The sequence below is a fragment of the Sceloporus undulatus genome, chromosome 3 (assembly GCF_019175285.1).
Source record: "Sceloporus undulatus isolate JIND9_A2432 ecotype Alabama chromosome 3, SceUnd_v1.1, whole genome shotgun sequence".
Taxonomy (NCBI): Eukaryota; Metazoa; Chordata; class Lepidosauria; order Squamata; family Phrynosomatidae; genus Sceloporus; species Sceloporus undulatus.
This window is the reverse complement of record NC_056524.1, coordinates 239866937-239891226: the sequence shown is the minus strand read 5'-3', so window position 1 is coordinate 239891226 and position 24290 is coordinate 239866937. Positions and strand designations below refer to the sequence as shown.

At 40.3% G+C, this 24290-nt stretch overlaps 1 protein-coding gene across 1 annotated transcript in view; it reads right to left on the bottom strand.

Moving 5' to 3' along the window:
- AGTR1 (angiotensin II receptor type 1) overlaps nt 1-23886 on the bottom strand; it is a 54125-nt gene extending 30239 nt beyond the window's left edge. Inside the window, exon 1 of the mRNA XM_042460814.1 lies at nt 23736-23886. The gene's annotated coding sequence lies outside the window, so the exon portion shown is untranslated. The remainder of the gene's footprint in view (nt 1-23735) is intronic.
- Between the last annotated feature and the right edge of the window lie 404 nt (nt 23887-24290).

Sequence of the window (24290 nt, the reverse complement as noted above, 5' to 3'; positions counted from 1 at the left end):
ACTAGTTAAACCCCCCCCCCCCACATAGATCCATAAGTTCAGACTTTAAAATGCAAATCATAAGCAAAGTGTAAGGTGGTGAAAGAAAAAGTAATCCCTGGATGCATTTTGGAAACAACTTGCCAGTGGTCTCTAGAAGTTTCAACATGTTTTTCTTTATTTATACAAGATTTACCTGACCTGGTTGTTTTATTTCCCATATGTATACTGTTAGTTTTGAATAAAAAATTTGCTGGAACACGATGAACTAGTACTCTTCTTTTGTCTGGTGTAGGAAAGTCTTTATTCTTTCTCTGTTTTCTTTCTGCCAGGAAAGGCAACTATTTCATTAATGAGGTAGTCGCTTATTGTTAACATCTGTGCTAGGCAAAGCAAGTATGGGATGGGAGCAGTTGCAGTTGCTCTAGACCAGGAGTGTAGGTCTCCAGAGGTTATTGAACTGTAACTCTCAACAGCCCTGGCCAATATAGCCACTGATGAATACTGGGAGTGGCACTCCAACAACCTCTGGCTTGCAATCTGACCACCTTTGCATCCTAGATAATTAGAAAACTCCTGCAGAAGAGCATCAGTTTTTGTATCAGAATGTGAATGAGAGAAGAGAAGAGCTTGGATCTCTCTTGCAGGGATTTCAGTGGAATTCCTAAGTGGTGTCAATGCAGGCATTTGTCCTTCTTCGGACTCATTGACTTTCAATCACATTCAACAGTGTAGTCAGGGAGCTGAGCACAGGGCTCAGGACTCAGCACAGGGCAATTTATGGGGAGTTAATGCACTTGATGACAAAGTGCCCCTAGAAATGGGTGTAGCTAGGAACAATAGTCAGGAGAAAACTGCTAGCAGCTTAGTGATTCAGAGAAGAAAAAGCCATAATTACAGATCCTTTCACCTTCCTTCCCTCCTTCCTACCCTGTTCCATGGCTTGACAGAGTGCTTTTTCCCCCAGTGGCTTTTAGCATAAGAAAGTCCAAGAAATGTGCTCCCCCTTTATACAGAAATGGTTTGGTTTGGGGGAAATCAACATCTTGTTACAATTACAATCAACAATAACAATTTCATTATGCCTCTGTGTATCATTAAGAACACCAATTTGCCAAGTTTCCAACACTGCTGAATAGAAATCTACCAGTGTTGTAATTTCAACTGCAGAAATTAAGTCACCAGTAAGGGGGGAAGGAGTGGGGGGAATCATGTACTATCTACTCCAATCCTCCCCCCTTATGTTCTTCTTAGTGTTGAGCAATGCAGCAAATATGTAATGCAATGAATGGAAATTTCCCATTGCTCTTCAGTGTATTACTGTCAGTTTTTTGGATTCCTGACATGTAACTTTGTATCGAATTATGTTCATGTATAATAGCAGTGCCCCACCCCAAAATTCTGAAATGTCTTAGTTTACTATGTAGAAGGACAAAGGAATTTTAGAATATGATTCTAAACAGATATACAGAAAATTAAATCCAACTGATGTAAAGGGGTATCCTAATTTCACTTTGAATTTAGATACTTAGCCCACATGTTGGTTCAAATATTCAAGGAAGCACATTTCATACTGTAGATAGGTTTTGTACCATCTCAGATACAAATTAGGTGTTATTTTAAAGATGTGATCTACTGGTACATATTCTTTTACACAAAAGTAAGTGCAGGAGTACCCAAACTGGACTGAGACCATACCATATCACACAGTGCAATGCCAATCTGGATTGGGCATCTGATGTCTACAATATATAGTTGTTGTTGTTTTTTAAAATGATCATTTCTTTGAATTGATTATTTTGGAGCAATGTAAAGTACAGGTGTAGGAACACAACAGTGAGAAAGAGGTGAAATATCAATCAAGAGCAGTTTTTACTTTTAAGTAACTTCCTTCAAAATAAACTAGCTATATCTTTAAAGTAATGTGTTGTATGGCCCTTGAAGGTGAGCAGGGTGATATGTATGAACATGTTCTTTTGTTGTTGTTAACTATCTTTGAGTAGGTTATCTTTAAGACTTTGTGTTATCTTTAAGACTTTGTATCTTTGTGTTGAGATATCTTCAAGACTCCCTATTTTCCACAACTCTGCTTAGGTCCTGTAAATCTATGCCTGTGAGGTTCTTAATCTAGCATGGGGTCCTCCTCTCTTTTTACATCTCTCCACCTTTCCTATCGTTATTGTCTTTTCTAATGAGCCATTCCTTCTCATGGTGTGATCAAAATGGCAATCTCAACTTTATGATTGTGGTTTTCAGGGAGATTTCAGGCTCGATCTATTCTTGGCCCCATTTGTTTGTCTTTTGGGGCATCCATGGTATCCTCAGCACTCTTCTCCAGTGCCATCTCAAATGAATTGATTTTCCTCCTATCCAGTTTTCTCACTATCCAGCTCTCACAACTGTATATGGTAACAGGGAAAACAATGGCTTGTATGATTCTAACTTTCATGCTCTGTATGTCTTTATATTTTAGGATCTTTTCTAATTCTTTTATAGCTGTCCTCCCCATTCTTAGCCTTATTTCTTGACTTCAGACCCCATTCTTATCAATGTTTGAACCAATGGATAGGAATGCTTTTACTATTTCTATTTCCTCATTGTCTAGGACCTAGGGTTGTATCTGTGTGGCATGGCGGTGGCGGTACTAGGGTTAGGGAGTGCGCACCATGCAGACGCTCCCTAACCCTAGTACGTACTCCGTATGTCAAAATGGTGGCACCCTGTATACACGAGTGCCACCATTTTGAAGCAATGGATGCTTAGCATTTGCATGTCGTGGTGCACTTGTGACATCACGAGTGCACCATTTGCGCACTCGGACGTTGCAAGCGTGGCGGAAAAAGAACCTGCTTTTTGTGGGTTCTTTTTCCACTGGCGGGAAACCACTGCAGCTTCCCGCTGGTGGAAAAGGAGGCAGTGGCAGTCTGTATCCCGCCATGGTCATTATTTTAGGCCCGGTACACACTGGCCAAAAGCGGCATGGTGCCGCCAATACTAGGGTTCGGGAGTGCACAGCAACCCCATGCTCCCGAACCCTAGTACGTCCATACGGCGGCTGCCATGATGCCGCCACCACCGTACAGTGGCCAGACGTTGCTAGCAGGAAGTGGCGTCATGGCAGCACCCCTTCCTGCTTGCGATGCCACAAAAAAGAAGCTGCTCTAGGCGGTTTCTTTTTTGCCGCGCAGCATTGCCCTGCAGTTTGGTTGCTGTGGCAATACAGTGGAGCAAACAGGGCGGCGTTTCGTCGCTGGGGTGTACTGGCCCTTTGTTTTCTTTATGTTGAGCAGTAAGCCTGCAATAGTTTGTATGATTCTAATTTTTTCATGATCAATTGTATAACTTTACTCTTCAGGATCTTCTCTAGTTCTCTCATAGCTGCCCTCCCCATTCTTAATCTTCTTGTGATTTCTTGACTGCAGTCCCCATTCTGATCAACATTTGACCCAAGGTATGGGAATGCTTTTACTATTTCTATTTCCTCATTGTCCAGTTCAAATTTGTGTAAGTTCTGTGTGGTTATTATTTTTGTTTTCTTTATGTTCAACAATAAGCTTGCCTTTACACTTTCTTCTTTGATTTGGCTTAGTAGTTGTTCCAGATCTGTGATATTTTCTACTAGTAGTAGGGTGTCATTTACATATCTCAGATTATTTAAATTCCTTCCTCCCATCTTCACTCCTCCTTGTTCTAAGCCTGCTCTTCATATGATATCTTTTGCATACAAGTTGAACAGACAGGGTGAAAGGATGCAGTCTTGCATGACTCCTTTGCCAATTGGGAACCATTCAATCTCTCATTATTCTAACAGTACCCTCCTGTCCTAAGTATAGATTTTTCATCAGGAATATCAGATATAGTGGAAATCCCGTGTCTTTAAGGATGTTCCATAACTTTTAATGACCTATGAAGTCAAAAGCTTTGCTATAGTCTATAAATAGATTGGAATGCTGATAAAACACATGCTGATCTCTTTTTTTTTAATTCTTTGGTGCATTCTATGAGCTATTGTATGTTTGCAGTGTTGCCCTTAGTACTTCTTCCTTTTCTGAACCGTGCTTATACTTCTAGAATATCTTTCTCCATGTATGGTTGTAGTCTGTGTTGCAGAATTTGAGCATAATTTTGCTTGCATGGGAAATTAATGCTATGGCCCTATAGTTGCTGCAGTCTTTTGTGTCTCTTTTTTGTGACTTGGGATGTATATATTGAATGTTTCCAGTCTCATGGCTACTGTTTTGTTTTCCATATTTGTTGACATATGTTGGTTAGCACTAGGGTTGATTTTATCAATGTGGATTATTGCAGTTTGACTGAAATATTATCTGTTCCTGGTGATTTATTTTCCCCAAGTTCTGTTATTGAAGCTTTCACTTCGCTTTTTAGACTTTACAATATGTTCTACAACCATTTTAAAAAAATTACAAGGAGAAAAGGGAGGGAAGCAGAATTCTCCCCCACAGATACTTCCTGTTTTAAATCATCCCCTGAAGGTGCTATTTGGCCTTAGAGGTCAATTCTATTTTTCCCCTTTATCTTTCTCAAGTTGGATCACTGTCACTTTGCAATTCTTCATGGAATGCTGATGGATGCTCCTGCTCATTTCTGAACTAGATGCTCTTCAGATCACTCTATTGTAGTCCTTTGGCTTCTGAGAGTTTAGAGTGCTAGACATGCAGAACCTCTACAATACCATATGCAGAAAGAGGATGATCTGCTGCTATCTACCTTTTCCCTTCAGTTATGGTTGGTGGTGATGCTTTAAGTCTTTTTAGCCTCCTACAGACATAACAATAATTATTCCTCCACAGCTGTTGGACCTATATTTCCCTAGAAATTCCCACTGCCAACAGTGGATGCTTTCCTTCAAGTACTGTACAAGTAACAGCTTTTTATCACAACCATGGAAGGGAGAGAAAGAGTTACATCTCCCCTTTCTACCACCCCCAGTTACTATATCACATACATTGAATACATGATATAACACTGGTGAGCCAGTGTATTCTATTGGTTAGAATCATGGACTAAGATTAGGGAAGCTCAGGTTCAAATCTCCATTCTTCTATGAAGCTTACTATGTGACTGTGGTCTTGTTATTACTTTTCATCCTCAAAGGGTTGTTGTAAGTATTAAATAGGAATTGGGAGAGAATGAGAATATTTTGTCTCCCTTGGAGTAAAGTTTAAAATTAAAATTTTATTAAAAATAAATAATCCCATAAAAGGATACATGTAAACCACATACAGTATAGAATAGCATGCAGTCAGGAGATGAGCACCTTTTAAAAATGATATATAGAGGGAATGAAATTTTTTTAACAGCTTCACTAATTTATTCTAAGATTCTCTTTTATCCCAGGTTTCCTTAAATGAATACAGATTTAAATTTATGCTATGCATATATCATTCAACCCTTCCTTCTTTTATGCCAGTGGGCTGGGGCTATTAACTAACAGCATCAGATGCTCTCAGGGCTCATCCAGACTGTAAAACCCTTAGCATGTTGTAATGGTTCCAGCATTAATTGTCTTTCAGCTTATATAAAAATAGATAGGCGAGATGCAAATTTGTTTTCTTTCCATTCCATAAAAGGGACTAAATTTAAGTCGCTGAGCTGATGTTAATGTCACTGATAGAGAGAAAGTGAATTCTTTTTCTTGTGGGAATGTATATACAGGAATGTTGATTAAGCCTTGTGAGACCTCTAACTTGCACAACATTGTTTATTTATTTTATTTTGCCATAGGAAATTATTGCTACTATATATTAGTAGATTCATAGATAGACCTACTTCGCCCAAATGCTCAAGCAGATGGTAAAATGAGAAATCCCTTCCCAACTCATCCTTGACCACTTCTTTCAGTTATGCGATTGCTACCATGCCTGCTGTGCTTTAATTCTATGCCATGGTAGTCTTAGCTTGCTTTCATGCCAAACCTTATCAATATGCAAAGTAAATGCTATAATAATGTAAAAAAATGTCATTATAGAAATTTGTTTGACATTTTATATAAATATATTTATTTAATTAATGTATATCTTTCCTTGCTCTTCAAACTGGGACAAAAGGTGGGTTATAAGTTTAAATAACAGGTACAATTAAAACTGTAGTTAATTTAGCATGTTAAAATGAAATTGAAAAAAAATTATAATGCTGAAACTCAATTAAGTTGTACAATCTGAAAGCACAAAAAATACAGACACCATCAGTTTTCCTCAAATACTAGAATAAAGCATGAGAGCTTTGTGAAGTCACACTGCAGTAACATACTCTGGTTCTGATTTGGACAAGGTCCCAGCAGCCAGTATTCACTGACTACCTAAATGCCCCTCCAAAACTCTGATGTGCATACATAGAGCTTCTCTATGAAAGGGGAAGTTCTCTTTGTATGGGCGCTCTCTCACTCTCTGAGAGAGTGATAAAAAGAAATCTCCACACAAGTTTCGTCACTAGGATTAGTGTCACCTAGTGCTGTAACTCACGGTGTCATCTCTCCCATTGGCCTCCTCCCTTACAACACCCTATAGAATCCTTAGCAATGTTTTTGTACTAATTTTATTCATAAGTCATAATTCCCATATATTACTGAATGTAATGGTGGTAGTTGTGATATAAACAACCAGCAACATTAAAATTGCTTTAAATTAAACTATCATACACAAACTAAGTGTATTTACATGTACATAGTTTCGTGTGGTTAAAGTGAAAATTTGATAAGATGTGATGTTTTTATAGACAATTTAAAAATAATATTAAAAAACCAAAATTTTAAAATTCAAAATTTAATTTTTAAAAAACTTGGCTCCTCTCCTTTCTACTCCAAGCCCTGTCCCACTCACACCATCTCTTTGACATTTTAAAGCGACACAGGTGAACACCAGAACTTGTTTCTGCCAGGAGACAGATATTTGGGAAGCAGTGATGTCACCTCCCCTCTTAGGGTGTCACTTGGTGTGGCCTGCACCCCCCCTAGTGATGCCCCTGCTTCACACTACTGGTAGGGATCATAGCCATCCCACTTTGTCATGTTATGCATCATATGACCCATCACAATGTTTTTTCAATATATGAGGGGCATGGAGTGAAATCCACCCAACCCCACTCCAGTAATGCCAATTCAGCTTAAAGAAAGCTCCTGCTCTGAGTGTAATTAGAAATGAGATACAGTGCATCCTCGCCTTACGCGGGGGATCCGTTCCGGATCCCGCCGCGTAAGGCGAATTCCGCCTATGCTCAAGCCCCATTGGAAACAATGGGGCTTGTGCACGGCGGCGCAGGCGCGCGTGGGGCGCAATGGGTGCGCGCGCCCATTCAATTGAATGGGACGCGCCGCCCCTTCCGCCCCGCGGCTTGAGCGTGTATGCTCAAGGCTGCGTATGGCGCGGGCGCACTGTATACTGTGCAATTTCCTATGCTTCTGTCTTAAAATCTGAAATGTACTTTACAGGGTGAGGCATGCACATTCTTTGGCTTTTCTCCTAGATGTTTGTTGGATTCTAGCGAGAAATTCTACTACAGATCAATCTAGTGCCATAGAAATGTCTACCCCTATAAACAAGCAGAATGTGTAATTTTAATAGACAACTGTTATAAAATCTATTTTTCTTCCATCTGCCATGTTGTGAAAGTTATCATTCTCAACATTTGTTAGCTGCAGATAAACCAGTGACGAAGAAAACTGTTGTATCTTGTAATGAATCATAAAACACATTAAGACTATTAAGCTTGGACTAAAGTCCCATATACTCCATGTGAGGTTATTTTGAATCATACTATGGTTAAAGATGAAGGCACTGTCTAATGAAAATGGTTTTCATACAATCTAGATTAGTTATTGTCAAATTCTGGTCTACCAGGTCACTTCTTTGACCACTTTTAAATCTGAGTTGAAGACTATCTTGTTCAGGGACACGTTCCCAGGCATTGTGTTATTATCTATGTGATTTTTTACTGGATAGTTGATGTTGATGTTTTTAATTGTTGCCTGCTTATTTTAACCAAGTCTATTTTATATTATTGCCTATTGTTTTATACATATTTTGTAGATTGTACGCCATTGGCAGGTTTTATTTTTATTTTTATTGATTTGATCATTTGTCTGTACAGCACTATGTACATTTACAGCGCTATAGAAATAAACTGGGTCCCTGTACAGATGGGCCCTTTGCGGCGTGTCCATGACGTGCACATGCACCGCAACCCTAGCACATCATGCATGCGCCGCTGTTACGCAGCGCCATACAGATGGCGTGAGTAATGATGACGTCGCAGCTGTGCCGCCTCCAAACAGCGCTGCGCAGCTGTGATGTAACCATGCTGTCTCTGGCGCTTTTTGGAGCTCCTTTTCTGCTGTGCAGCAGCGCCGTGCAATTTGTATGCTGCGGCGCTCCTACGCAGCAAAGAGAGGTGCCTCCCTGGCGCCTCTTTCTGGTGGTCTGTACCCCGGCTTAAATAATAATAATACCAGATGTTTGGATTTCAGTTCTCAGAATTCCAGACCATTGGCCAAGATAGCTGAGACTTCTGGGAATTGAAATACAAAATACCTGGAGGACCAGAGTTTGGGAACTACTGATCTAGATGATCACAATAGAGTTAAGAAGCACAGATGACCAAAGTGAACACAAAACTTTTCAGCTGATGCTCATTATTTAATAATTTGATTAGTGGATTTTAAAGAAGAATAAAATAACTGTATAATATCTGTGCAGTTGCTAGGTTGGTCTGACAGTACAGTATATTTACAAACACTTCAAAACTTCTCAGGGAAGAGAATGTTTTCTCTGCTATTTCACTTCTGTGAAGAAATTAACTGGTTCTTATCATTCTTGCATTTTTTTCATATCTCTTGCTAGTGTCTTGAAATACTATTTAACTCCCCAAATGATGTTTAAAAACATACTTTTTGTTGGTTATTTTGCAATTAGATAATTAAGATATATCACCGTAATCCACTTCATGTCATATTATTGGCAACAAATGTAACAATCCTTCCACATTGGAGTCTCCTACATAAAAACCAGTGATAGAAAGAAGTTCAAACATAAAGACTTATTGTCTGATTTTATCTACATCAAAATGAATCATCTATTTAATTCTACCAAACAAAATTGAGTCACTCTGTTATAAAACTATATGAAACTGTGGTCTCATACTTCTTTTCCAAAATGCAGTCCTCCAAAGGCATAAAGAAAATCCACATAAATGTCAAGAACATTTGTCAATGCTACTTCTGGTGTGTTAAGCATGGGCCAAAGATGAATGTGTGTCCCTATGAGTTTGTCTGAGTTTTGAGATCCTCAGGGATGGTTTTCTTTCAGTCTCATCCCGATCACAGGCATTTTTGTTGAGGATGAGGACACATGAAAGGGCTTCTTGGTGGCTTTTCCCAGGGTATGGAACTCCCTCCCATAAGAGGCCAGTGTGGCCTCCTTTCTGCTTAGCAGGCAAAGATCTTTTTATTTAGATAAGTTTTCGCTATTAACAAGTTGCTGTGGAAGGGTCTTTTAAGGAGAATGATGTATTTTCAGCCTCATCATGCTTTTACACTGATTTAAATTAAAATTTAAATAGGAAAGTTCATTCATTGTTTTTAAATTGTTTCTACTATTAAGATAACTCTAAATTGACCTTGGGCCCTCCACATTTGCAGTTCTGACTTTTGCGGATTTGATTATTTGTGGTTTTGATTAATATGTACTCTCTAGGAGTCTCTAGGTCCTCCTGCACACCTCTACTAGAAGTTGACCATAGAGGTGTAATGCAGAACCTATATAAGTTCCTAGAGAAAACACTTGTCTATACATCTGTAGGTCCTCCAACATTTCTATGATCAACTTCTGGCAGATGTTGACCAGAGTTGCACTGGAGGACCTGGAGATTCCTAGAGGTAAAAGGTAAAAAGACTAGTGGTTTTGTTTTTTTTTTGGCAGTTTTTCCACATTCATGGGGGTTCTTCACCTCTAACCCCAGTGAATGTGGAGGGACCATTGTATAGGCTGATATTTAGAAATGCATAATATAATTTAAATAGAAACACGTCTCACCTTAGTGGGAAAGGCTGACCAGGTAACCTATATGTTTGTTCAATCTGTTGTTCAGGTGCTTATGACAGGCAATTGTAAGAGTGATTTGGATCAAATAGCTTTTAAAAAAGATGATGCCTTCATAGAAGAGAATTGTCCTCTGTAAAGCATACCATATTGTATGCTGACCCTTGATTATTCATTTGAGTTTCATGCAGCTGGTGGGAACATTTATTGAACCAGGTATATACAGCTTCCTTGCTGGACTCTGAATGAAAGCCTAGAACATGATTTTTTCTTCAGCCAAGAATAGCAAACATGTGTTATTCCAGACTGCAACTTGCATCACATCTCAGCACTGGCTGCACTAGATAGCGATACTGGGATTTGTGGTCCAAAAATATCTAGAGGTGCACATGTTCACTATCTTTGTCTTAGTCCAAAGGGAGAGAAAGAAGGGTGTCGGAGCTGTGTTGTGGACAGAGAACAATGTGCAATTAATTTCCCATGCCTGAACACTGTCCATGTGCAGTGCCATATGTAACATTTTTAAAAATAATTTGAAGCGGTTGAATAAAACTGACTTTTCATTTCACCTCTAACAAAGAAGAACATCCAATATTTGCTGAATTCACCACCTACTGCTGGCCCATGGAGCTTATTCTGTATTGTTCCAGAGGATTCCCCCAAAGTCTCAAAATTTGGGAACTTACAGCTGGCAAAATGTAGATGCCCTTTCAATAAAATATGCAGATATGGAATCTACTATCTCGGACAAAGCCATAGCTAGATACAATTCACAAAACATTTCATACAGAAATTCAAGCACGGCATGCATCTGGAAAAATACCTTTGTATCAGGCTTTATGGGTGAATTCACCACAAACAGGACATAATACACTCCATTAAATGTCAAACATATCAACATAGTGGCAGAAAATGTTGAAGTGTGCATTCAGGTTTTATAAAAGCTGGGCTGTTGTTTTAAACCCACCTTTTAGTATATCTTGCTTCTGTGTTAGTGTGCAGTGTGAAAAAAGTCACACTGTGCATTTGATGGTTTAATCTTGCCCCTGGTTTTGTTGATAACACACATTGCTTATTCTATTTTAAAATGTGGTAAACAAGTCATGCTCAGTTTGGGGCTCCCTGTTCATTTTGCTAAGAGGACATCTGGCCTTCTGCCCCAAAGTCCCACCCTGACAGAACCACTGTGAAAGGATAATGCTGATAAGACAATCCAGAAAACCTTCTCCCTGTTTCTCTGATAAAAGCACAGCATGACCCCTTCCTATTAAGTACCAGTACAGACTGGTACTGGCATTTAACTGTGAACTATATGTTTCAGTAAAGGGCAGATATAAAGGTGATTGTGAGATTTAATGTGTGGGGCACTTAATATTTTACTGTAACCCCAGTGTTCTGAAAAACAAATACAGACATTGCACTAACACACTTTTCAAAGAACTGTTAACTTCATTTATAAAGACTGCATAGCCACATTTAAAAAAACTGATAAACATGAAACAATCATAAAAAATAGCAAACACTCATAATTCTGTGGGTATTCTCCACCTAAAACAAATCAGAAGTGTTGGAACTATTTTAAGGCATGTGCAACTGGGTTGGAAAAAAACCTTCTAAACCCTCTCTTCCTCATAATAGCCCTGCTACCCAGAAATGTTACACAGAGGGTTACACTGCCAATTCATTAGACTGTGGTATATAAGAGACCAGGATTTGATTCCCAGCTAGGCCATGAAACCAACTGGGCGACCTTGGGAAAGTCAACACTCAGAACCTAAGGGAAAGGCAATGGCAAACCTCCTCTGAACAACAACAACAAAAACAAAAAACATGATAGGTTTGGCCAGGGTCGCCATAAGTTGAAAATGACTTGAAGGCATACAACACAGAGAGAAGAGAAGAGAAGAGAAGAGAAGAGAAGAGAAGAGAAGGGGACATCACCTCAAACTGGACAAAAACAACTTCTGCAAACAAGGCTAAAGTACCCTCATCCATTTTTTATGTTTGGATGATAATAGAGCAGTGTCTATAAGAGGCAGAAGAAAGTCATTTCTGAAAACTGGAGCCAATCCTATGGAAACGTTGGGAATGTTACATTTTTGTATTGCAACTCCCATAATTTTTTAAGTGCATGTGGCAGGCATGGGAGTTTGAGGGACATGAGAGTCTCCACAGGGTCACTGGCTGCCCATGGACTACACATTACCACTCCTGTTATCTCAGTCCACTAACATCACAAGCATGTTTGATGAGGACAAAGGTGAAAGCCTTCTTGGTAGCTACTCCAAGGCTGTGGACTTCCATCATATGGGAGGTTCAGGTGACCCTGCTCTCCGCTCTTTTCAGTGTCAAGGAATACCTTTTTACTTAGGTAGACCTTTGGCTCTTAGGTCATTGTGGTGGAAAGGTCCTGGGTATGCTGTGCTTTTATCTCTTTTACTGTTTATTAAACTGTTTTAACGTCATGCTTTTATGAGAATTGTTCATTTAACTGCTTTTTCACTTTTATATGAATAAGATTTTAGCTGTGCTTTGCTTTGATTTGCTGTAAACTGCCTTGAGTCTTCTGTTGGGAAAAAGGCAGGTTATAAATTAAACAGTTAGATGAATAAATACATCATAAATACTTACCTATGATTAAGTTTCGGTGACCAAATTTCGATTGCTAGCTTCAGCTAGAGTAAATCTGCTGGACTGACTGCTGAATGATAAGTCAACACTTATATAAATGTCATTGATTTAATAGGTATGGTCTGGTTGGGACTATGAATTAGACTCAGAACACTGAATTAAGTTTTTTCCCCCTGAAAGTCACGCAGGAGTGATCTTCACAGCTGCTGTACACGTACACTTACTTGAGAATTACGAGCCAGTAAATTTTGTGAGACTTAACTTGAACTGTAAACAATTATTCATAGAAACAATATTCACACACTGCACCCCTAGAAGGATGCCAGCTCCTTCCCTCTCTCTCTTTCTGAGATATAGCAGGCATGTTTATAAAGTCAAGGAGCACTCAACACTACATTCTCAACAATTTAGTTAAAAATTGTCGCTCTTCCCACTGGAATGTACTATCAATCATGCATCATCAGCAGGGTCAAATTATGTAATCTGTGTGATTTTTTTTGTTATTAAAAAGACAAATTGTGCTGAAAGAATTAAAACTGGAAATAAAATTATCAACTATAAATTCTGAAAATACAAAACAGTATGTTTTGGAAAACAGAACAGGACTTCCCTTATTCTTGAAGCCCTGTTCACTTCCCCTTCTTTTTTTTCAAAAACCAAAAACTAAGCTAAAATAAAATAAAAAATATTACAAACCCCCCACAATCCTGAACAAACAGGAGCTGGTTAGGTGCAGTTCAATTTCATGGCAATATTGTCTTTAACATCATTACATTAGACAGCCACAGCGATGAGGAAGAGAGAATCTTTTTAAAATATAATATTTTTTAAAAAGAGAAAATGAAAAGAAAATGGAGATGATAAAAGTAAGGATGTTAGATATTGCCTGAAGCAAAAAGGTAAAAGATTAAGAGCTGGAGAATCAGCATGGAGGCTTGCTAATGACTCCCTTGTTATGGTCATAGAAGGAATCTGAAGATTAGAAAGAAAGAAAAGCAACAGTCTAGTTAAATGGAAAAATACAAGAAGCCCTCTCTGAATGCCAAATGCTAGCTGACATCAGGCATAAAGCAACCAGGTGTTTCTGGGAGTTATGGTTCAAGGTAGTAATATTTCCAAGTTTAGGAAGAATGTTATGGTTCAGTGGCATAAGTTCCAAGTCATCACTGGACCAACTATTAGCTAAGCTATCTCCTACTACCCTCAGGTTTACTGGAGAAGGCTGTCCTTTTTTTTTAAATGTTGAAACAAAATTCCACTACTAGTCTTGTCAATTATTAAAAATGAAATTTTGAGTAGAATGGGGAGACACCATCTTGCACGTTGCCTCAGGCATCAGGAAATCTTGGGTCCTTATCATATGAGCCCTGTTCTCACTTGATAAAGAAAATGGAAACACCAATTTGTCAGCAGCCATTATTGCACATCTTGTAAAACATGCGACTGGGGCTGTTTCTCTTCTGGACTCCTCCTTAACCCTGCCTGCCTGCCCTATGACTTACCCAGCATGCCTTTCAATTTTTCAATTTTTATGTTTATTCTCACTTTTTAACACACTTCCCGAGTCCTGCTAATGCAGTTTAAGTTAAAAAAGAAAAAAATAGGAAAAAATAAATTAAATCAAGCTACTTGGGAATAGCAAGACAGACAGAGGGCAGAGGGAGAAGAGGAGACTGTGACACCATGAGACTACCAATATTCCAACTGCCATGGCAGTGACATTCCACGCACGAATATTAATGGGGCTGCTGTACAATTGGTAGTTTATAGACAGATTTCCCCCATCAATGAAAAGGGATGCCACACATTGCAGACACAAACGCTACAGGTCAGAGGTGACATTGTGTGATAAGTATAACCAAAGGCTCTGTTTTACAACTATAATTTCAATTTAATAACTGTGTGCAGTTTAAAATCCTCATGTTCTGTCCCTGATTCAAGTTCCACCTCGGATTCAAATCCCCACCTCAATCTGCCAGTACTCTGAGTTTTTTGAACTTGTACCTGATGCAGCTACTGACTATGTTGAAAATAAAGCCACAAAATGTCATGTGAAGAATCTGTCCATAAAATTAACATTTACTTTGCCCTTGACACCAGAATGATTTTCACAGCTACCTAAAGCAGCCCTGGAATGGAGATTAATTTCCTTCTACTTTGTGTTTCCATAGAACTAAGCAAAACAGTAATCCTGTTTGACCTTTGATTTGTAAACCTGGGAGATGCTGGGAAGAATAAACTTCTCTTGAAGCTTAGCATGGAGTCATGGCTAACAAACACATGTATCATGTGATTTCCCCCTGTATATAGCATGTAGGAAATCATCAAATCTTGACTACATAAAATTTGTAAAACCAGTTTTCAAAATCGTTCAATGATATGTTAACATTGTAATGACACTTTCAAATGCTGTGAAATGCCACTGGGGTCCAAAATTTCTTTTCCTCTTTTGCTGCAATACTGGGCTTTATTTATAATGTTTTCTGTCTTGCTTTAACTATTTGTTTTGAATTTATGTCACCCACTATAAGAGAGTGATAATATTGAAGACATGATACAAACTTTCTTCTAGAAAGTATAATGAACTAGTTACTTAATTAAATTGACAGACTAGTGTACTTTTGAACACATCCTGCACCCTGTCAGCATTCATACCAGAAATAATGCTAACAGCCTTAATACTGTATAAGCGATAAAAGACCTTGATTTAATTTGGAATCCTTTTATTTCTTTCAGCTCATTTCTGCATTCAGCTCATCCCTTATGAAAGAGTGAGAACTGCAACTAAGCTGAAGAGTTGTCCTGGCCTTTAGGAGTTGTGTCCTTCCTTCTTGTGGAAAAGGTTGCAGGAGAGAAAATGCACAGTTGGGTATACCCAGCAGTCCCACCAACTTGGTTTTGCATGGAAATGCTATGCTGTAATCAGTTTTCAGAAAAGGTCTCTTCCAACTCTACGATTCTATGATTCTACTTTTTGAAATACAACTCATATAATTCTACAGTCAGCATGACCAAAGACTTAAAACATGGGAGGTTGTAAACACTTATCTGAAAGAGTTATGTTCCAACCATCAATAAGAAGCAACTGTACGACATATGCTGAAGAAACCTTCATTGGACTCTACTGCCCTAGATAACTGTAGGACAAACTCTATCTTCCCTTCTTAAGTAAGTTCTTGGAGTGAGTCATGACAGCCTCATACACTTCCTTTCTTGGCTTTCTTGGACTAAGTAGATCACACCAACCCATTCCAGTTGATGTTCAAGCTTGGTTATGGGAGAGAAACAGCCTTGGTAGATGACCAGCACCAAGAACTGGACAGGGAAAGTGTGTCCCTGTTGGTCTTTCCGGATGTTCAGGAACATTTGCTACCATTCATTGTGGTGAGAGAAAACGTGTGGAAAGTGCATGCAATAGTGAGTTCCATACACAGTTGGGCTTTATTCTCTATTTATTTTCAGGAAATGGAATCCAGTACCCCCACTTATCCAGTCTAATGCTACAAGGAAAACACACTAGTGAGGAACACTTTTAAAGGAGTATGGAATAGTCCAAGCAGCAACCCCATACACCTCCTCCTGTTTTGTCCTTCCTAGGGGACAGGATGGAGACATACATTTTGGGCCCATCTTACCAGAAGCACATGGAACATCTTCAGGTAACTGTGCCTACAGCTGCATGCTCTGAAGCAGGAAAAGTCAGTGGCGGGATGTACTGAACGTCTGATTCTCCAGATTAATGTCCATAGATCATTTTTGCCATAAAGTTGTGAAACAACACTGAGTTTTCCTCCAAGATTTGGAGCTTTAAAGGAGGTTGGAACTGAACATGACTGACTAGAACATGAGCAGAGATTATGTCTCCTCTAATGTTGCTGAACTGTGACTTCCAGCATTCCCCACCACTGGGATTTGTAGTCCAGCAATATCTTGAGGGCTGTATGATTACCATGTTTTAGATAATGCTGCCCAGTTCTGTAGCTCCAAAAGTGGATTGAAACTTGCGTGCTCAACACTCTTGCCATTATCACACTTGACATCAAAGTCACCGTGGTATACTTATCAAGTATACAGTATTTGCTGAAGCTTCATAATGCAGGATTCTTCTTAGTCTTCACTACATGTGATTTATGTGAAAATCATAGAAAAAGTAGTGACCTTTTAACCAGACAACATAGCAAGCATGTTTGTAACTTTTTCAGTGTTATGTTTTCTTTGGGACTGTCATCATCTCCACAAAACCAACAGAGTGGGTTTTTAATGTTTATTTTTGGCAATGGCAAGTATAGAATGTAGGGCACTCTTCCAAGACAAGTCACATTGTTTATTGCTTGACTTTTACACCAGTGTGCAATATCAAGCATCACCTCAGCTTCAGACATTCAGATTTCTTTACATGGAAAGAACAGACATGCTATTTATTCAAATTCACAATGTTCTGAAAAGAGGCTCTACTCTCCCTGTTAGTCAAGTAGCTCAGGAGATACACAATGGATTTTGGATTGTGGGATGTAAAAGAATATTGCTCAGACTTTTTGAAGATGTGCTAATATAACACTCACTTGCTCTTGTGAGAAGTCATTCCAAGATAATCATAAAAAGATTTTATTGGCCTGCTTAAGAGCAATTATCCCATACAAGTTCTGATTATTAAAACTTGCAAGGAGAACACCGAATAAAATGATTCATACAAACCCAAAATATGAAATAAATGTCTAAGTGAGGGAAGTTTCCACACTGGTCCCAAAGTCACAAAGACATATCCATAATTATGATGCACCAAAGCCTTTACTATGATTTCTTTATTAAAAGGTGGTATTAAAAGGAGCCCTGGTGGCGCAGTGGTTAAATGCCTGTACTGCAGGCATTTACTCAAGACCACAAGGTTGCGAGTTCAAGACAGGGCAAAGGTCCAGCTTGACTCAGGCTTGCATCCTTCTGAGGTCGCTAAAATGAGTACCCAGACTGTTGGGGGGCTAATTAGCTTACTTGCAAATTAGCTTACTTGCTGTTCACTGCTATGATCTTTGGAATAGCGGTATATAAATAAAATAAATTATTATTATTATTATTATTATTATTATTATACATGGCTTTTCTACCCTCCAGCGCTCTGAAAGCAATGTTCCACTATGAAAAATCCAAAAAAGCAAACAACATACTTTTTAATGTAATAATAATAACAACAACCCAGGTTTTTTTTTAAAAATGAAACAAGAACAGTTTTAAAAGCCAAAACACTGGATGTTTAAAACTCTAGTGTTAAAGCCATCACAACCTCCCATGGGAGTGAGTTACACAGTCAAGTAGGCCCATCTAATTTACCTACCATCTTAGCCTGTCTTTTCATGGGATATTTTCTCTGAGGCAATCTGAAGATTGTTAACTTGATAGACTCATAGTGAAAATATCGTTCTTGTTACCTGAATCGGGAAATTCTGCATGTGGTCTAGCAGGTAATACTCCTTTTGCATAATGAGAACTACTAATATTGCTATTGTCTTATCAATCTGAGACAGAGCAATTTTAAATTGTTAGTTTTAGAATAAAACTAGTCCAAAGCAGGGAATCACATTCTGTCTTAACATTCATATAATGCAATCCTGTAGATGTTCCACTGAGTTTAACATGCCTTACTTTTAGTAAGACTGCATACTATTATAAACTTCAGAGTCTACAATGATGTGCCTGTGCAATTAGATACATCTAGCTCTTGGATTTATTTGTTCTGAATGTTTGCAGACTGGGTCAGAAGTGTTCTGTATAGTGTGACTATGGAGATGTAGCGGAGGTTTACGCTTCTGTTTGTCCCTGAAGTAACCACTGCAAGAGAGAAGGGGAATGAAGCAGTACTGTTGCTGTCTGTGGCAGTTTGAAGTGGGAGAGAGAGAGGTGGCAACAGGGTTAAAAGATAATATGCTACAGAGAGTTATCCTCAAAGCAGGTTTGGGCATGATGGCTTAGTTAGAGCTAAGGAAAGTTACTTTTCAAGACTGCTACTACCAGGATCCTCCAGTAGCATTACTGCTGGCTAGGGGATTCTGGGAGTTGTACTCTAAAAATAACTTTCCCAACTTTGGGTGCATCTACACTGTAGAACGAAAGACACCACTTTAACTGCCATGGCCCTATGCTTCAAAATCCTGGGACTGGTAGTTTCATGACGCACTTGGCAGAGATGGCTAAAGACTAAAAAAACTCCTAAAACTACAAATTACATAGCCACAACACTTTAAAATGGTGTCAAACTGCATTATTTCTAGTGTAGATGCATCTCAGGGACATTGTGCTAATATATCTGAGCCCAATTTGTCTACCTCAGCCTCCACCCAATGGTTACTTAAACAGTATTGGGATACATTGGCCTTCCTCTGCTTCCAAAGAAAGGGAGAAGTGAATTGGGGAGTGCATTCTGTTTTGGATGTACTCCCTTCTCACTCAGATAGTAGAATTTCCCCAACCCACTCAGGTTGAGGGACAGTATCTACATGTTGTCTCTTTCTGCCAGAAACATTTCAGCTCCTGGGAAACAGTTTGAGGATTTGGGAGGAAAGCTTTACTGTTTCTGTAAGCATAGGTGTCTCTATGCTTGCTGTCTTCTAGTTTTCCATGCCTCCAACATTTAGATCCTTGGGATGTCAACCAGCTGAGATCCCACCTTACAAACTCTGGAAGCAATCATGTATTTGGTAAAGAACATTTTAGAATTTCACCATGATCTCTGCATTTGTTTTTCAGCTGTTGCCTCATTTCCCCCCTGCTTTAAAAAAACAAAAGACAAAAAACCCCACACTGGCTTATTGTGAAGCCTCAAAATTATATATGAAAGGTCATGGGACTAGACCTGCTGCCAACTGTGCTGGTGTAATAATATGAAATTGAGATGAAGTGCAGATGCATTAAGAACTACTGTTTGATAGTTTATGCGTGTTTATTTGTACATATCACAAATCCAACAGTATTTATTCCAGCTGCGTTACACTTAGCAAAAAGTATGCTTACATCATCTGGTGGATTGGGCTGTATGTGAAAGAGTGTTACAAAGGCGTAGTCCATGAAGGGCTTGTTTTATAACAGATGTATTAGCCTTTGGTGCCACAGCCCAGAGCTTTAAAAAGTTACTTTTTTAGACTAAATTTCCTATTGGCTATGCTCTTCGAAGTATTAAAACAGTAATTTTTGAGTTCAGATATTATTGGTGCAAAATGATGAGGTGTGGCAAGTGGCAGCCATGCAACAAGATGAAAATTAGACCCTTGTCATATGCCTTCAAGTCAATTGTTACTTATGGTGACCCTATGATATGGTTTTCTTGGCAAGATTTATTCAGGGGAAGATTGCCATTTCCTTCCTCTGAGGCTGAGAGTGTGTGACTTGCCCTGTCAGTGGGTTTCTATGACTAAGCAGGGATTTGAACACTGCTTTCCTGTATTGTTTGTCCAAAAGTCAAACCACGTCACAACTCTGGCTCACACACTAGCTTTTTCTAAATGCACTTTGAGATTTCATATATTTACTTTCAAATGCTATGCATTATAAACACATCTGCTGATTTATGGGATTCTATGACTCTATTATACATTCACCAGACTCAAGGACAGGGTAGGCAACCTTTTTGAGCCGGGGGCCGGGTTGCTGTCCCTCAGACAACTGGGGGGCCGAAGCTAAAAAATAAATAATTAAATAACTTTTAAAAATTTAAATAAATAAATAAACCGGGACAAAAGTAGGACAAAAAGTTCAAATGGTGGACACTTTTTTTAAAAAAAGTGGAGGACACGCAAAAAAATTTGCTGATTTTTTAAAAAATGTTAATATAAATGCATGTTTCTGAGGCTTCTATAGACAATTGCCCCTGCGCACGAGAGGCCAAAGGCCCCGGCGGCAATCGGCGGCAGGACCGGGCTGGGGCCGGTCCCAAGGCCTCGCTGGGCCGCATCCGGCCCGCGGGCCGCAGGTTGCCTACCCTTGCTCAAGGAAGACCCTGAACATCAGTCCTAAACTGCACAGTATGACTATTTACTCACCAGCCTTCACCCTGCAACATGTACTGTGAAACAAATGTATTCAGATGACTCAAGCAAGTAAGATAAACTATAGGTTTCAGAGGAAGACATCAATTTTTTCTATTTTAGGGAATGCTAATTGGGAGTATTATGGGAGCTGTAGTCCAAAACAGCAATATTTCCATGCTGTGGATGGAACTGCAAGCTTACAAGTAACTTTTCAGATAAAGAATGAATTAGAAAGCAGGTCTATTTTAACTATACATCCCATAATCATCTATAGAAGTTGTTTATAACCCTCAGGAGAAAGTACTGAGGAGTCTAAAGTCAAAAAACTAGGTTGGGAAGAACCTGCAAGCTTGTACACCGTTTGGCTAGTTACATATATTCCATTGATTTCAACTGAAATTAACAGTTTTATCACATACAGGATCACAGGGTTTGATTGTATACTAATATAGAATTCATTTATTTTTCTTCTTCTTTTTCACTTTATTCTGCTCTGCGCTACCAACAACCCTGTAAGGAAGACCTTGAGCAGACTGAGAGAAAAAGTCACTAATTCAAGGTCATCCTGTGGGTCACAAGACTAAGGAGGAACTTGAACCTGGATCCTCCAAATCCTAATCCAACACTCTAACCATTAAACCACATTAGCCCTTAAATCCTCTGAAACTAGTATCTTTGATTCAAAGATATAGCTCTGTTAGTCTGTAGATTCTGTATGTAGAGCACTATTGAGACTAACTGAAAGAAAAAAGTTGGCAACATGAGCTTTCATAGACTAAAGTCTACTTCCTCTGACACATATAGAGGTTGTTACTCTAAGAAGAGGGGACCTCTCAAACTGAGAAACAGCTGGGACTACGCATAATCCTGACAGGAAAGTTATTTTGAGCATTGTGAAAACAGGACATATCATACCAGTTGTTCATCCTTTACTGTCAATTTTCAAGTCAAATTTAGAGCTGCGAATTTGGCCTGCAGCTGTAATAAGCTGGAAACATTGCCCTGGGCAATAGGTCTGTCACTTACGCCATTAAGTGGTGCCTTGGACCTGTTGATGAGAAATATGAGAGGGTTCACATGATGTGGCCATGAGCACAACAGCGCTCTATCTTTCACATGCAGATAAACTGGTGGCACAGTTTCAAGGAGCTGGCCTTGGGGGTAATGGAACTGTCTTTTTTTTTGGGGGGGGGGGGTCTGGTTGTTAGATCTCTGCTGTAGCAATGAAGGGCATGCCACTTCCAGCATGGCACAAACAGAGCATCAAACTCCATTATAAAAGTTTGGAAGCCCACACAGATATGCTTCCCTCTCTCTTTCAGAGAAGCAAATTAATGAAACAAACTACAAGTATCTGAGGGGGATGCAAGTGATACACAATTCACAGATCAGAAAGAATATTTTAGTACATGATTGGAACTGGGGGGAAGTGACATTTTTGGTCTACAATTCCCAGAATCCCTCAATGGCCATGCTGGCTGGGGCATCCTGGGAGGTTTTGTGCAAGGCGGCAAGCTCCAAACTCTATACATGATCTTAGAGGCATTGAAGAACTTTTAAAGATATTCATAGTTTAGATCTCACTACCTTCAATGGAGGGAGTCCCATATAAAAAGGGAAAGAAGGAAATATAGTTTAGACTATATAAAGGTTAGATTGAGAGCTGAAAAGACCAAGGCTTCAAAGACCCATTCACACATGCGTGAAAACCACAGGCATGCAAGCTGTAAGTGTCCCAAAGGGAAGAAAGCCAAGTTTGGTTATAGAGAAATATTTTTGCAGTTCTCCATCGCCACAGCCCTATAATATTTCTCAAAGGTTTATGCAGGAGAGGAAGCAACTGTTTGGAGTGAGGATGGGGGAGGGAGGGGCAGGCAGTAAGAATAATGGAAGTAATCATAATAAATTGTAAAGGCGTAGTCATTTGAGTCTGTTGCATCACTGTAACCACCACATAATGATCCAAAAGAATAACTCACTACTGCCAACTATAGTGTTGTTGTTGTTGTTGTGTGCCTTCAAGCCGTTTCCAACTTATGGCAACCCTAAGGCGACCCTATTTGCGGAGTGTTCTTGGCACATTTCTTCAGTGTGCGATTGCCACTGCCATCCTCTGAGGCTGAGAGTGTGTGACTTGCTCCAGTGGGTTTCCGTGGCCGTGCTGGGATTTGAACCCTGGTCTCCAGAATCCTAGCCTAACACTCAAACCACAACACCATGCTAGCTGCTGCCAGCTTTACCCACCCCCCATAGATTCACCTCATGTTCAGGGAGAAGAGAAGCTAGTACCTATCAAGCTAGTACATACCTGAGGTGCGGATGCCTGTTCCTTGACACTTTGCGCCAGGCATCTGAGGGAAGGAGGCTAAAATCGAGGAAAGAGTGTGCAACTCGCCCAAGTGGGATCCCATTGCCAACTCTCTTCTGTGCCATCACTCTCTGTAGATGTCAGCCACAGAAGCTGGCAAAAGGTCAGGAAGAAACTCTCCTAGAACATGGCTGCACAGCCCCCCAAAACCCACCAAGCACTTGCCCAAGGTGCTCTTTCCAGGGCGGAGAGAGGATCCAAACCCTGGCCTCCAGAGTCCTTGGTCCAACACTCAAACTGAGACACTACGGCCAACTTGACCGGCCCCTAGAGAGCCACCTCAGGCTGAGGGAGGAGAAAAGGTAGGACATGTTTGCAGTGAGATCTCCAAACTTTGGAGACTCCAGGAGTTTTGGACTTCAATTCCCAGAAGGCCCCGGCCAGTTCGGAACCCTGAAGCCCAGACCATCTTGGAGGACCAAAGGTGGGGAAGCCCTCTTTGGGGAAGGAGGCTCAGAAGCCTAGGAAAGCTCTGGCTCTGTGCCACACTGGAGAACTAATCTGGTTTGATAGCGCTTTAAATCCGAGGGCTCCATGCTCTGGAATTCTGGGAATGGTAGCCCCCAACCAACTACCATTCCCAGAATTCCAGAGCATGGAGCCCTCGGATTGAAAGCGCTATGAAACCGGATTAATTCTCCAGTGCGGCGGGTGTTTCCAAGCGACGCAGGGAAGGCGGGGAGAACTTACAGAAGTGCTGAAGCCCCCGAAGTCCTTCTCTCTCGGCCGGGAAGAAGAGGCACTGCCTGGCGGATGGCTGCAGAGGCTCCTCTCGCAGCTCCAGCCCCCGGGAGCCTGCCTTGTCCGAGGGCTGGCTCCCGCCTCTTTGCCTTCGGGGCTTTATAGAGAGCTGGCTCCCTCCCTCCCTCTTCGCCTGAGTCCCTCCCGGGAGACCCTCCTGGCCCTCGGCCCCCTTCCCCCGCCCCAGGCCAGCCCCCGGGCCTCCCTCCCTCCTCCTCAGATGGAGGGCCTTGCCCTCGCCTCGCCCCAAAAGGGGGACGCTTCCCACCGGGGCTTCGGCTTCTTCCCTCCGCTGGAACTTCTGGGGCTGCTGCTTCTCATGAATGATAGGCTGCATCCATACTGGAGAAATAACCCGGTTTGGCACCGCTTTAACTCCTTCTGGCCCAAGGCTATGGAATTCTGCTGGAGTTTGTTGTGGGGTCCAGAGCGGTCCCTTCTAGGAGAAAGGCGGCATAGAAAAGAAAGTATATATACATACATACACACACTTTATTTTCGATG